Genomic DNA, 15,399 nt, shown 5'->3' with positions numbered 1-15,399 from the left:
AAATGTATCAACTTAATACAAGAACTAATGTTTTTGCACTGTTAGAAAACTATAGGAGGAAATCTTTATGACCTCCCATTTGGCAATGAACTCCTGATTTGAAAAGGAAAGCATGAGCAACTAAAGAAGAGTTGAAAAATCTTAGACCTCAAAAAACTTGGTAACAATTTAAAGAGATGGATGAGGGAAGAGGAGTAGGCAAGCTTGATCCCAACATTTTAAAGGTGTTCACTCTGTGTGTTCTACATTCTTGAGTTTTGACAAATAATGACATATATGACATAAATATGAATATGACAAATAATGACAATATCATATAGAATAGTTTCACTGTCCTCAAATTCCTCTATGTTCAACCTATGTGCCCTTCTCTCCCTGCTCTGAAATCATGATCATCTCTGTTCTTTTTTTATCTCCATAGTTTTCCCTTTTCCAGAATGCCTTAACTCGAATCATACAATATGTAGCTTTTCTAGATGCACTTCCTTCAGCTAGCAGTTTGTATGTAAGGTCCCTCCTAACTTTTAGGTAACTTTTAAGAGCTCATTCTGTATTATAGTTTCAGTTCAGGAGCTATTATCTGTGCTTTAAATAGTTGTATCCACATAGTATTTCTCATTTATAAATTTATTGACTTTGTTTTAGTATATTTGGGAAACTATTCAAAATATTTTAGAATCAATTAGATTAAATTAACATCAATGTTTAATTTGATTAAGATTCTCGATTATGTGAAGTTTCTTAGAGTTTAGTAAACTCATTTTTCACATATGTTTAATTGAAAGTTTTTGTGACTGTAGTAATATGATGATCTACATTAATATTTTCCCAAGTACACTAAACTTATAAATTATTTTCTCATTAATTATGTCTAGTTTTTTCATATCAAATTTATACATATGTAAAAAATTACTTCCCTATCTTGCATGTGAAAGTTGCTCGGTCATGTCTGACCTTTGTGACCCCATAGACTGTAGCCAGCCAGGCTCCTCTGTCCATGGAATTCACCAGGCAGGAATACTGGAGTGGGTTGCCATCCTTCTCCAGGGGATCTTCCCAGCCCAGGGTTTGAACCTGTATCTCCTGCATCGCAGGCAGATTCTTTACCATCTGAACCACCAGGGAAGCCCATCCTTATAGTATAATTTATTATTTTCTCATTAATGATGCCCAGACTTGACAAATATCAAACTTACAGGAAAATTTCTCTCATCTTAATAAAGGGTAAAGGCTAAGTAATAACTGAAAATGTATGTGTAAAATTCAAAATCAAAGACATACTCATAGTCATATCTGACTCTTTGCAACCGTACAGAGTGTAGCCTGCCAGAATCCTCTGTTCATGGAATTTTCCAGGCATGAAAACTGTTGTGGTTGCTGTTAACTATTCTAGGGGATCTTCCTGATTCAGGGATCAAACCCACATCTCTTGTGTCTCCTGCATTGGCAGGCAGATGGAAAGCCCATCCTAGAACATAATTTATTATTTTCTCATTAATTGTGCCAAAGTTTGTCAAATATAAAACTTAAACATATGTGAAAAATTATTTCTCTAATCTTAATAAAGGCTAAATAATAAATAACTGAAAAATATCTGTGGAAAATTCAAAATCAAAGATATACTCAAACAGATAATTTTTAGATAATCTATCCAGTGAATGATTGATTTAGATATTCTGCTTTTTACTTTTAGATAGAATATTTCATTGACCAATTTGCCTTCATAGAGAGGAGTATAACTAAAAGTCATTTGTCTGCATAGTTAACTAAATAATAAAATTTCTAGTGCCACACTAGAAAACTAAAGGGGAGAGATATGGAATTGAGGAATACAATTTATATTTTTCTCATAAAGATACAAAAACATAAATACACTTATGAAAATATCTTCCAGAATGCAATTGATATGAAACAATTTTATGATCCTATCTAGTTTTAGAAACTGTATGTTGAACAATAATGTTGTAAAAATATTAAAAATAATTATTAGTATTATTGTCTAGCTAAATTTGCCACGTACTTTTCAGTCTTTTTCTCTTTATGCTCCCAACTCTTTAGCAGAAATAACAAGTCTCCATAGATAAATTGAAAAGTTTTTTTACTTTCCATCATTAAGAAAAATAGGAAATCTAGTTAAGTAAAACCAACGTGCTACATAAAGTAAGTCTAGAGAAATGTCCATTAAAGTAATGGACCACTTGCAAATTAGTATTAGTACAAATTGAACAATTACTGAACTACTAGTAAGAATGAACTTGGATCAATGAAAGTTGCTCTAAAAATCCAGTAGACATAAACTCATAGCACTTAAGTGGAAAGGAGTTCATAGAGATAAAGAGATGCAGAGGAGAACCATAAAATAAGACAGCCAATGAAGAAGACACAGCTGTTACAAACTTCTATTTACCTAAAAAAAAGACATGCATAGTCGAAATTCCATAAACTGAAAGAGCCATGAAAAGATGGTGATAGATTTTAAAATGACTTAATCAGAAACAGATAAAGGTGTCATTTTTCTAAGGATTCAGAGGATTTAAACAATATAATGAATACAATTAATTTAAAATATAATTAAGAACTTTTGTTTTAAAGTTCTAAATAAATAAAGTGAGCATTGATAAAAATCATTGAAATAAACTGTAAAATAAAACACAACATCTGAAAGATGTATTCTCTGAATGAAAATGCAGTATAATAACAAAATAACTATTAAGCAAAGTCTAAACATGTCATCGATTAATAGAAAATTACATTGGAAACTGAAATATTTAGTGTTACTTTGCAGTTGTGTAAATCTCCATATACTGATTCGAATTGCAAATACATGCTAGAGACAGTTGATGTATTTAAGTAAGGAAACATAAGAGTAAGCATTTCACTTTTTTGGTAGTCATAAAGCTTTAAAAGAAATTGAAGTATTCATTAGTATGCCGCTGCATTGCTTCAATCATATCTGTCTGTGTGAACTTATGGACTGCAGACTCCCAGACTCCTTTGTCCATGGTATTTTCTAGGCAAGAATACTAGAGTGGGTGGCCATGTCCTACTCTAGGGGATTTTTCCAACCCAGGTCTTCTGCATTGCAGGCTGATTTGTTACTACTGAGCCTCCAGGGGAGCCCTATCCATTAGTATGGAACTAGCTAAATTTTTATGTATTTATTCTTTATGGATAATTTTCAAAGCTAATAGTGTCCCATGGAAAACAAACTTCAAGGAAATATAGTTTGAGGAAATTAAATTAAAAATTAAAGTATTAAATATGTTATCAATTTATCTATCAATTCAGTTGAGTTGCACAGTCGTGTCCAGCTCTTTGCCAACCCCGTGGATCCCAGCACACCATTCCTCCCTGTCCATCACCAACTCCCGGAGTTTACTCAAACTCATGTCCATCGAGTCGGTGATGCCATCCAGCCATCTTATCCTCTGTTGTCCCCTTCTCCTCCTGCCCCCAATTCCTCCCAGAATCAGGGTCTTTTCCAATGAGTCAACTCTTCGCATGAGGTGGCCAAAGTATTGGAGTTTCAGCTTCAGCATCAGTCCTTCCAATGAACATCCAAGACTGATCTCCTTTAGGATGGACTGGTTGGATCTCCTTGCAGTCCAAGGGACTCTCAAGAGTCTTCTCCAACACCACAGTTCAAAAGCATCAATTTTTCAGTGCTCAGCTTTCTTCACAGTCTAACTCTCACATCCATACATGACCACTGGAAAAACCATAGCCTTGACCAGACGGATTTTTGTTGGCAAAGTAATGTCTCTGGTTTTTAATATGCTATCTAGGTTGGTCATAACTTTCCTTCCAAGGAGTAAGCGTCTTTTAATTTCATGGCTGCAGTCACCATCTGCAGTGATTTTAGAGCCAAAAAAAAAAAAAAAAAAAGTCTGATGCTGTTTCCACTGTTTTCTCATCTATTTCACATGAAGTGATGGGACCAGAGCCATGATCTTAGTTTTCTGAATGTTGAGCTTTAAGCCAACTTTTTCACTCTCCTCTTTCACTTTCATCAAGAGGCTTTTTAGTTCTTCTTCACTTTCTGCCATAAGGGTGATGTCATTTGCATATCTGAGGTTATTGAAATTTCTCCTGGCAATCTTGATTCCAGCTTGTGCTTCTTCCAGCCCAGCATTTTTCATGATGTACTCTTCATATAAGTTAAAACAAGCAAGGTGACAATATATAACCTTGACATACTCCTTGTCCTATTTGGAACCAGCCTGTTGTTCCATGTCCTGTTCTGTTTCTTCCTGACTTGCATATAGGTTTCTCAAGAGGCAAGTCAGGTGGTCTGGTATTCCCATCTCTTACAGGTTATTGTGATCCACATAGTCAAAGGCTTTGGCATAGTCAATAAAGCAGAAATGGATGTTTTTCTGGAACTTCCTTGCTTTTTTGATGATCCAGCGGATGTTGGCAATTTGATCTCTGGTTCCTCTAACTTTTCTACAATCAGCTTGAACATCTGCAAGTTCATGGTTCACATATTGCTGAAGCCTGGCTTGAAGAATTTTGAGCATTAGTTTACTAGCTTGTGAGATGAGTACAATTGCGTGGTAGTTTGAGCCTTCTTTGGCATTCCCTTTCTTTGGGATTGGAATGAAAATTGACCTTTTCCAGTCCTGTGGCCACTGCTGAGTTTTCCAAATTTGCTGGCATATTGAGTGCAGAACTTTCACAGCATCATCTTTCAGGATTTGAAATAGCTCAATTGGAGTTCTATCATCTCCTCTAGCTTTCTTTGTAGTGATGTTTTCTAAGGCCCACTTGACTTCACATTCCAGGATGTCTGGCTCCAGGTGAGTGAGTACACCATCATGGCTATCTGGATCATGAAGATCTTTTTTGTACAGTTTTTCTGTATATTCTTGCCACCTCTTCTTAATATCTTCTGCTTCTGTTAGGTCCATACCATTTTTGTCCTTTATTGAGCCCATCTTTGTGTGACATGTTCCCTTGGTATCACTAATTTTCTTGAAGTGATCTCTAGTCTTTCCCATTCTGTTGTTTTCCTCTATTTCTTTGCATTGATTGCTGAGGAAGGCTTTCTTTCCTCTCCTTGCTATTCTTTGAAACTCTGCATTCAAATGGGAATATCTTTCCTTTTCTCTTTTGCTTCTCTTCTTTTCACAAGTATTTGTAACACCTCTTTAGACACTCATTTTGCTTTTTTGCACTTCTTTTCCATGGGGATGGTCTTGATCCCTGTCTACTGTACAATATCACGAACCTCTGTCCATAGTTTATCAGGCACTCTATCAGATCTAGTCCCTTAAATCTATTTCTCACTTCCACTGTATAATCATAAGGGATTTGATTTAGGTCATACCTGAATGGTCTAGTGGTTTTCCCTAGTTTCTTCAATTTAAGTCTGAATTTGGCAATAAGGAGTTCGTGATCTGTGCCACTGTCAGCTCCCAGTCTTGTTTTTGCTGACTGTGTAGAGCTTCTCCATCTTTGGCTGCAAAGAATATAATCAGTCTGATTTCAGTGTTGATGATCTGGTGATGTCCATGTGTAGAGTCTTCTCTTGTGTTTTTGGAAGAGGATATTTGTTCTATCCAGTGTGTTCTCTTGGCAAACCTCTATTAGCCTTTGCCTTGCTTCATTCCATACTCCAAGGCCAAATTTTCCTGTTACTCCAGGTGTTTCTTGACTTCCTACTTTTGCATTCCAGTCCCCTATAATGAAAAGGACATCTTTTTTGGGTGTTAGTTCTGGAAGGTCTTGTAGGTCTTCATGGAACCGTTCAGCTTCTTCAGCATTACTGGTTGGGGCATAGGCTTGGATTACTGTGATATTGAATGGTTTGCCTTGGAAACGGACAGAGGTCATTCTGTCGTTTTTGAGATTGCATCCAAGTACTGCATTTCAGACCCTTTTGTTGACCATGATGGCTACTCCATTTCTTCTAAGGGATTCCTGCCCACAGTAGTAGATATAATGGTCATCTGAGGTTAATTCATCCGTTCCAGTCCATCTTAGTTTGCTGATTCCTAGAATGTCGACATTCACTCTCTTCATCTCCTGTTTGACCACTTCCAATTTGTCTTGATTCATGGACCTAACATTCCAGGTTCCTATGCAGTATTGCTCTTACAGCATGTGACCTTGCTTCTATCACCAGTCCCATCCACAACTGGGTGTTGGTTTTGCTTTGGCTCCATCCCTTCATTCTTTCTGGAGTTATTTCTCCACTGATATCCAGTAGCCTGTTGGGCACCTACCGACTCGGGGAGTTCCTCTTTCAGTGTCCTATCATTTTACCTTTTAATACTGTTCATGGGGTCCTCAAGGCAAGAATACTGAAGTGGTTTGCCATTCCCTTCTACAGCGGATCACATTCTGTCAGACCTCTCCACCATGACCCATCCGTCTTGGGTGGCCCCTCATGGCATGTCTTGGTTTCATGGAGTCAGACAAGGCTGTGATCCTGTGATCAGATTGGCTAGTTTTCTGTGATTATGGTTTCAGTGATTAAGATATGGTTTCATCTTCCCTGTGATGCCCTCTCGAAACACCTACCGTCTTACTTAGGTTCCTCTTACTTTGGACGTGGGGTATCTCTTCACGGCTGCTCCAGCAAAGTGCAGCCGCTGCTCCTTACCTTGGACGAGGGTATCGCCTCACAACTGCCCGAATCTATCTATCTATGTACCTATCTATACATGTACATATTAAATGGCCTTGGGGCTTCCCAGGTGTTGCTAGTGGTAAAGAAACTGCTTTCCAGTGCAGGAGACATAAGAGGCAGTTTTGATCTCTGGGTCGAGAAGATCCCTTGGAGAAGGGGATGGCAACCCACTCCAGGAAAATCCATGGAATAGAGGAGTGTAATGGGCTATAGAGTCATAGGGTCACAAAGGGTCAGGCCTGACTGAAGCAACTTGGCACACATTTTAAATAGCCTTATGCATCCAAATTCATGATAGTGGCTGGTTTTAAGAATGACTTCAAAGGAATAGGGTTAGGAAGCTAAAGTGTAGGAAAATATTTTTTCCTTTAAAATAACCTGTATTCTCTGTAATGGCCTATACAGGAAAATAATCTTGAAAAGAGTGGGAGGGTGTGTGTGTGTTTATATATATATATATATGTATATATATATAAATGTATGTATAACTGATTGATTTTACTGTACACCTGTAACTAAGAAAACATTGTAAATCAAGTATATGCCTGTTTTTTAAAAAAGTCTCTTATTCTTATATGTTTCTTGCTATATGGCATTCTGTAAAAGGCAAAACTGTGTAGATGGTAAAAAGAACATTGGTTGCCAGGAATTAAGGGGAGAGAAGGATAAGTAGTGAACTGTAGAAGATTATTTTAGGGCAGTGGAAGTAATGTGTATGATACTATGATGGTGGATACATGCCGCCCCTACAGCTGTTCAAAGCCAAGAAAGTATAACACCAAGAGTGAAACCTAATGTAAACCATGAATGGTGATAATGATGTGTCAATACAGGTTCAGATCCCTGTGTCTTCCTTTCAGTTTTACTGTGAACCTAAAACTACACCAAAAAAGGTCCTTAAAAATCTGATAAATGTAAATTATCTAGGATGATGTAAAATTTGGTTTATAATTTTGAATAAGCATGATTGCTTAAAGTGAAATGGAGAGTAAATCACTAATTGACCGTTAGACACTCATCAAACCTTGTAAGAAGTCTTTAAGATTCTTGATAGCAATAGTATACTTGCTGGTCTTGATGTTTACTAAGCTTGCTGCCTGATATGTTATCTTTCCCCAGATAGTAAGGGATCTGCAATGAGCATTTACCGCCCCCCGCCCGCTTTATTCTCCTGCATCTGACTTGCTGATTTCAGCTTTTGCTGTTTGGCTTGGGCCTGCTTCATTCTGCATGCATTTCATGGCTCAATGATAGAATATGTGGTTATGTGTTTATTGTCAATAAGCTAATCAGAGGAAAGCAATCTGAGATAAATTTCCAAGTCTGAGACTTAAATGACAGTTCTTAGCCAGGATAGGGTTATTTTGATACTCATTTACAAATTTCATAAAGATTAGCAAAGGTAAATAGGCACACAAAGGTAATTAGGCACTACTTCTGCTAACAGCTGTTGCTCGAATGTGTGTGTGTGTGTTTTAACAGCTTTGTCCACAGATAAATCATATACTGTGTCCAAAGGAGTATTTGCACGTTTATCAGTGCCTGTTTTCTGTCAGTCTGTTGAAGCAGCCTCCAATTCATGTTTGTATTCCTCTGTATATATGCTTGTTATGTGACTTTATCTTACATGAACAAAACAAAAAATAAATTTAAGTCTAAATGTACAAATTGGAGGTGCCTCATTTGTTATTTTGGTCTTTTATGGAGTTTCTTTTTTAGTAATTTTTAAATAAATATGCCAATCTCAAGTAGAGATTGTATGAGTGTGAGCCAAGATTTTAGTGATCTGGGTAAATCTGGATGTAGGAAACAAAGGAAAAAAAAAAACAAAACAGAAGGGATATGATAGGAGATAGATCCAGAGGAAATTTCATAGTTTACTGTCTTTCATTATAACTATTATACTAGTCTACTGAAATTGCCCTATGGTAAGCATGATTTATCTTAAAATCTGTGGTATTTAACAAAAGTGATTTTGTGTTTTTTTTTCCTGCCTGTGTGCATACCTAATTCCTGTATTACCATGAATTTTTCTTTTAAAAACTCAGAACTACCTTCTTTTTTTGCTTCATATAGCATTCTTTATTTGTCCTTTTAATTATTTCACCATCCTATAGAGTAATGCAATTATAAGAAAAATGTGTAGCTCAGCATCATAGTTTGTTGTTGGAAAATGGCATGAGATAACATGACAAGTGAATTCTCAGTAGCACCTTAGATAAACTGAGGGAGGCTTCTGCTTAGCTGTTGTCTGGTTTGTAATTTAAATTCCTCCTACAGTCCTCTAAAGGACAGTAATTTAGATGTATCATTTAAACTAGTACTGTCATACTGTCTTCCCACAATTATTCAAGTTGAAGTGAAAAATTACTCCCCAGCTATTCTTAACCTGATATTTTATCAAATAAAGGAAAATATGGATTGTTCTAGGGTACATTTAAATAATAAATGAAAAGGATTCCAGATGAATACATTGTCCTTTAAAGTCAGAAGGGTTTCCTTTCTCAGAGGAGCAACTAAGATGCCAAGCCTCTCCATGTTAACTTATTAGTATCACCAAAAGGAAGTAAATTGTTGGAAAATACAAAGAAGATAGACTTATAGCCCTTATGTGAATTATTCATGCTCAGTAGATATGTAACAGTTTCTGTTGAAATGTAAAAATCTGTGTATAGAGAGATACCCACATACTGTCACACTCAACACTTTAATATTATGTGCCAATGAAATATTTCATACTGGTACAATTATGAATAATTAAGAATTTAGAAACTAGGAGTCTTAAGAAGGACCAGTCTGTTTCTCGCTGGTAAGTAAAATAACTTAAAGTAATCTGTGTACTTACCTAATCCATCACTCAGATCTTCAACTGATATTTCTACAAGGTTTTCTCTTATGCTTATTTTTATTTCTCCTCCTCTAATATAGAATAGTCAATAAATTAGTAGTAAAAACTGAAATGAACATTTTTAATCATTTTTTTATATGTTTGTTATTAACTACTTTATTATCTCTCATCTTATTCCCTCAGTCAGAAAATATTTCAAAGATACTTTGGAAAAGAAAATAGCAGTTTTTCATCAGACTGACACAGTTCATAACATCTGATGATTAAATCCTGCCTGGTCTTTTTCAAATCCAGTAACTAGATTGTATGTTACATTGTACCACTTATCAGTTCCTTTTTATTTTTAATTTTTTGGTTCACTTACCAGTTTCTTTGGAGAAGTATCAGGTATCCTTGCACACAAATTGGACTTTGAAGTCAAATGTACCTGGATTGGAATCTCAATTCTCTAAATGTCTGCTCATGTGAACATAGGCAATAATTTCTGATCTTTAACTTCTTCAACTAGGTTTTGGAGGAAAAAAAATCTTTTTAATGTTTATAACCTCATTTTTTATTGAGGAGTAATTGACATATAACATTAGTTTCAGGCATGCAAAATAATGGTTCAATATTTGTATACATTGTGAAACAATCAGCACAGTAAATCTAGTTTACATTGTCACCTTACACAGTTACCAAAAATTTTTTTCTTGTGATAATACTACTTTTTTAGCAACTTTTGAATGGGTAATACAGTATTGTTAACTATAGTCATCATGCTGTATATTAATTCCCCATGACTTACTTACTTTATAACTGAAGAGTTTGTACTTTTGATCCCCTTTACATATTTCTCCTACCACCACCACCCCTTTCTCTGGCAATAACCTGCCTGTCCTCTGTATCTATGAGCTTGGTTTGTGTGTGTGTGTGTGTGTGTGTGTGTGTGTGTGTGTGTGTTTGTATTTGTGTTTTCGTTTTTAGATTACATATGTAAATGAAATCATCCAGTACTTATCTTTCTCTGATTTATTTCACTTAGCATAATTATATCAGAGTTTATACCTGTTGTTGCAAACAGCAAGATTTCCTTTTTTTTTAATGACTAAGATTATATTGTTGTCAAAATGTCTATCCATTCCTCTATTGATGGAGATTTAAGATTGTTGCTAGGTCTTGGCTGTTGTAAATAATGCTGCAATTAGTAATGGGCACATAGATCTTTTTAAGTTAGTGTTTTTATTTTCTTCAGATAAATACCCAAGAGTTATTTCTGGATTATTTCATGGTAGTTCTGTTTTTTTTAATGGTGCGAGTATGATTTATTAAGCTTAGTACAGGTGCTTAGTACTTAGTACACTGTGCTTTAGTACAGATGCTTAGGTTTGCTGAAGGTGCTCTTAATGTACAGAGCCTGGAGGAAATTCTGCCAATTTTTATTGAGCAGGGACACCAGAAGGTTGACAGGGAAGTGGATATTGTATACAATCTCATCGTCTTGTCATCGTCATGTGGCCAACAACCACTGCCATGGACTTTACTTTATCAACTTTGGCCACTATGTTCTTATTCTAGGTCAGCAAGGAAGGGAACTTGCCAGCCTTATTCAGGCCTATACTCAGGATTTGTGGAATCTGCTTGATAAGAGACTCTGAAGCCAACAAGGCATCATAGTTCTTGGCCAGCTTCTTGACCAATTTCTTATTCTTGTTGAGTTTCTTCAGTGCCTTGTTGTCCATGTGGGGATGTCCACAGCCTTGGCCTCATCACAGTGTCCTCCAGAATACATATTTTTTTCAATCAAATTGTTGTTACTGTTGTTTTGATCTTGGATTGTATGACTTCTTTATATATAGTGGATATTAACCCATTACCAGATATGATATTAGCAAAAATTTTCTCTCATTCGTCAGGTTGCCTTTTCCTTTAATTGATGTTTTTGTGTGTGTGTGCTGTGCAGAAGCTTTTTAGAATGATATATACTACTACTTTTTTGTTTATTTTGTTATTGTTGCTTTTGCTTTTGTTATCAGATTAAAAAAATCACCACCATGGGCTAGTGAAGAGGCTTATTGTCTATATTTTCTTCTAGAAATTTTATGTTTTCCGGTCTTACATATAAGTATTTAATTCATTTCCAGTTAATTTTTTGAGTATGGTGTAAGATAGTCATCCAGTTTAATTCTTTTGCATGTAACTCTAGTTTTGTACCATTTGTTGAAGAGACTGACCTTTCTTCATGGTATATTCTTGACTCATTATTAATTAATTGACCATATATGCGTGGGTAGAAAATCTTGAACTATTCAGTAAGCTTATATGAAAATATGTTAATCACTTGATAAAAATAAGCAGAATAATACATAATATCATTATCACTTTCTTTTTATTATTTTCACATCAGTTATTGTCTTTTTATCCCTGTGAATGTAATTATTTGTCTACGTTAGTCTAATACTGAATTAAGAACACTCGTTACCACGGACCATTTCCTTAGCTCCTTACGACCTAGTGTTCCAATAATATGACAACTTTATTATAACTGTCATATTAAAACTAATATACCCATTTTGCCTGAAATATGATTGGCTCTGTTGTCTAATTTTTTAAAATACTTTAACAAATGATGTTACATATATATATGTCATCTTTTTCCTAGGTGCTTGGATCTCTCTGCTAAACATAGAGACATTCTGGATCATTCAAATGGTAGGAATTTCAGTTATTTATTTGGAGTTTATCTTTTACATTTTCCTTTGTGTAGTGAGAGTCCTGACTAGTCATTTTTATTTAATATGCCATATTGCTGAAAAAAAACCCACATGAAGCTAGCTGGGAGGTATTTATCTCCCATAGATCTTTTCTGTCTCTGAAATTGATGATTCACATGGGATATAAACATTTGTGTAACCACTAGGACATTTTTGTCTCAGAGTTTACCTCATGGGCTTTATTCACATGCTGGCATATTGTTTGTTAATGCCCTAAATTTTCCCTGAAAAGTTAAGTCTAATCTATGGCAGAATTATAGCACACTAAAACACCACTACTATTACCTTTGCCTTTAAAGTAATTGATAATGCAGTTGATTATGTTAGTTAATAATATTGTGGGAATGATATTGGATACTAAATATTCCAGGTTAAATATGGAGATTATTTCTTTAATTAAAAGCTAATTCAATTTTATTTTTACCAAATTGTTACAGTATATGAAAACTTACATGGACCAGTGTTGAAACTTTGATGTTGCAGAAATATGTCTGTAAAAAATATATCTACTTATTCTTGTTAAATGCAAAAAAGAAAATGCTTTCTAGATTGCATACTTCCATCATCTGATAAAGTTGGGACTCAAAAGTAGTATTGCAAATTATATTCCTGAATCTATTGATACAGTTTCTAGGCATATGATAGCATATAAATTATGTCATACTGGTCCTTTATATATAAAATAATTTGGGTCTGGTAGGATATGCTTTAATTTTCAGTTTCATTTGTGAATTTCTTATGTTTGTGGGTTTTGTTTTATCTGTATTTGTCTTTATGTCATTTGACTTTATTTTAATTACATTTGTGTATGCTCAGTTGCTCAGTCGTGTCTGACTCTTTGCCATCCTGTGGACTGTAGCCCGCCAGGCTCCCCTGTTCCTGGGATTCTCCAGACCAGAATACTGGAGTGGGTTACTGTTTCCCCCTCGAGGGTACCTTCCCAATCCAGGGATCAAACTCAATGTGTCTCTTGGCATCGGCAGGCAGAGTCTCTACCAATGAGCCACCTTTGAGGACACTTCAGGTGTATATGACTCTTTTAAAATATTGCTTGCGTACCCTTAGTTTTCATAGTATATATTTTCTACTTGATATTTTTGCCTTAAGTTCATTTTTTTAATTATAAATATTGAGGTATAAGAATTTTCTTGGGAGGGAGATTCCTCTATTTCTGGTGTATCTTTCTTCATCCTTTAATTTTTACATAATCTGTGAAGGTGTACTTAGTTTTATTAGCCAAAACAGTACATAGTTACAAGAGAAGTGCTCTCATTTTAAATAGAGATTAACATGTGATGATAATGACTCGATGGGCATGAGTTTGAGTAAACTCCAGGAGTTGGTGATGGACAGGGAGGCCTGGTGTGCTGCGATTCATGGGGTCGCCAAGAGTTGGACACGACTGAGCAGCTGAACTAGCTATAGTGACTATAGACATATATTGTAGTTATTATCACCTTAAATTGTGTTTTTTATGTTCTGTGCATTTTGTTACTTTTTAAAATTTCTTTGTTTTGTCGGATTGATAAAGTCCTTTTCATATAGAATTTTTTCCTGTAATGGTTTATAAAATATACATGTTACTCTTTCCATAGCACATTTAATGTTTTACCACTGTTATTCATTCCAATTAAAATTAATTAGAATATTTGGCCTCTTATAGGGTAAGAAATAAAATCAGTGGAATAGCTTCTCTTTGAACTTACTTTCCCCTTTTCTATATTATTTATATTTATATTTTTAATTCCAGTTCACTTTCAATAGAAAATTTGCATTGTTCATTTACTTATTTGATGTTTACAATAAATATTATTCATACTTTCTGATTTGCTATATAAATTTCTTTGTTCAACCTAGCTTCCTTTGTCCCTTTTAAAGCCCCTGGATTAATTTATCTGCTGCATTAATTTCTCGTTATAATGAATGATAGTCTTTAGTAATCTATTCACTGAGGGTCTCTAGATAATACATTTCTGCATCATTTCCCTAAAATGTTGACAGTGTACCCTTTCACTTGAGCGCCAGTAGAGAGTAACTAAATGCCAATTTATCAATGTTTTCCATTTACTTTGAAGCTATGAGTCCACTGTTTACTGATTCATTCCTGCTTATAAAATATCTACTAATTTGATTGTTATACTTTTCCAGATCAGTCTTTCTCTTTTATTTTGATATTTGTCTTTTTCTTGATGTTCTACATTTCAGTATGCAATGTCTAATTGATGATTTTTCTAAAATTTACTCAGCTCTGCTAATGTAACATGGTGATGCTTTTAGTATGAGGATCCAAACATTATTTGGTGCTAAAAATATTTAATCATGATATTTTCTTTATCTTTAATTAGTCTCCAAATATTCCTTTATCCTCATTGTCAGTATTCCCTTCTTTAATAACTTCTTTTAAATATATGATGGAGCTACTCATTCTAGCCACATTTATTTCTCCGCATGCATCATTTCAGCCTATTTATGTTTATTCTCCAACTCACTAAATCTTTTCTCAGATGTGTTGTATCTAATATTTGTTCTGTTTGTTAACTGTGTGTGAGATAATTTTTATTTGAACACCTGAATATTTCTCAAATCATCTTTTTTCATACTTATCATTTCTTATTTGTATATTTTTTCTATTGCTATTTAATGAATTACCAAAATCTGCTGACTGAAAAAAAAACCACACATTCATTGTCACAGCTTCTGTGAACCAGGAGTCCTGGCATGGCTTAGCTGGACACACTGCTCCAGGTCATAAAAGGCTGTGGTCCTGGTGTGGGCCAGGTTGCATTTTATTCTGGTAACTTAACGGGAAAAACAGGATTCCAGGTTCATTTAGGTTGCTGTCAGGGTTCCTTTCCTCATGACTCTTTAAGTGAGGTCCTCAAATTCTTCTTATTGATTGTTGGCTTGAGGGCTCCACCAGGTTTTGGAAGCTGCCCACCACTCCCTGCCACAAGGATCTTCACGGATGCTTTCACAATATGGAAGCTTACCTCTTCACGGCCAACAGAATACCCCTGTCCCTATGTCTCTCCCCCCAGTGGCTAGGAGGCTTACAGGAGAAACATCATCATGGGAGTAACATCCTATTATCTTTGTCAAGTTCTGTTGTTTAGAAGCAAGTCACAGATTCCATCTGTACTCCAGGGAGTATACTAAGTGTGACA

At 35.2% G+C, this 15,399-nt stretch overlaps 1 long non-coding RNA gene across 2 annotated transcripts in view; it reads left to right on the top strand.

Annotated features, from left to right (window-relative positions):
• The window catches only part of LOC139035046 (uncharacterized), a 465,494-nt gene that overhangs the window by 42,336 nt on the left and 407,759 nt on the right, over positions 1–15,399 (top strand). For both annotated transcript variants that reach the window (XR_011487557.1, XR_011487556.1), the window contains exon 2: positions 12,124–12,173. This is a non-coding gene — a long non-coding RNA (uncharacterized lncRNA). The remainder of the gene's footprint in view (positions 1–12,123; positions 12,174–15,399) is intronic.

The sequence above is a fragment of the Odocoileus virginianus genome, chromosome 5 (genome assembly GCF_023699985.2).
Source record: "Odocoileus virginianus isolate 20LAN1187 ecotype Illinois chromosome 5, Ovbor_1.2, whole genome shotgun sequence".
NCBI lineage: Eukaryota > Metazoa > Chordata > Mammalia > Artiodactyla > Cervidae > Odocoileus > Odocoileus virginianus.
Note: the sequence above shows the minus strand (reverse complement) of the source record. Positions and strands in the feature narration are given on the sequence as shown.